A 952-nucleotide genomic window follows, 5' to 3' on the forward strand; every position below is an offset into this window, starting at 1 on the left:
TGTTTAAAAATTCACCATGCACCCCCCCAACATGTTTAATCACAGATGTGACCTCTTCAGAGGTTAAGGGGCACTGACACGCCCCCTCCCATAGACTTGCATTGAGGGGGCGTGGCCGTGACATCACCATCCCTGCAGCCAGCGTTCAGAACAAAATGTTCCAAACACTGGGGGCAGTGGAGTATCCCTTTTAAGTCACTTTATTGGCAAAGCTTGTGTCCAAGACAAAGAGGGATGGATTTTGTTTTTGGACGATCCATTTTGAGCAATTGGCAAAGAAAGGTTCAAGATCTCCTGGTAAAACAATTGTATTTTAGTATAGATGTAAGTTATACAATTTACATAAAAAACAATCAACTCTTGTAAAAGTCCAACTATTTACATAGGGGGAGACTAACCAAAACCTGTGCAGAGTTGCCCATAGCAACCAATCAGATCACTTTCATTTTTTAAAAGGGGCGATCTGATTGGTTGCTATGGACAACTTTTCCTCTGGACGGGTTTGGATAAATGTCCCCCATAGTGTTTAATCAGATTACATACAGTGAATCAGAATAATGGAGCAGTTTGATCAGGGCCCATATACATACACACATTATAAAAGACGAGAGGTAGTGTAAGGCTGCACGCACACCACGTTTTCAGGCTACCGGATCTGGCTGGGGGAGGGGAAAACCGTGCGCTCCCGTACCGGCACTGAAATCCATTGACTTTAATGAGCCGATCTGAGTCACCGATTGACTCCGGTCGGCTCATTTTTGACCAGTATCTGGTTTTCTGACTGGACCTTAAACCGTACTATACTACGGTTTTAGGGTCTCGTCACAAAACCAGATACGGGGCAGAAACGAGCCGACCAGAGTCAATCGGTGACTCAGATCGGCTCATTAAAGTCAATGGATTTCAGTGCCGGTCCGGCTGGGGTAGAGGAGGGCAGCCTTCCCCAGCCGTA

Source organism: Hyla sarda, chromosome 6 (genome assembly GCF_029499605.1).
Source record: "Hyla sarda isolate aHylSar1 chromosome 6, aHylSar1.hap1, whole genome shotgun sequence".
In the NCBI taxonomy this organism is placed as follows: Eukaryota; Metazoa; Chordata; class Amphibia; order Anura; family Hylidae; genus Hyla; species Hyla sarda.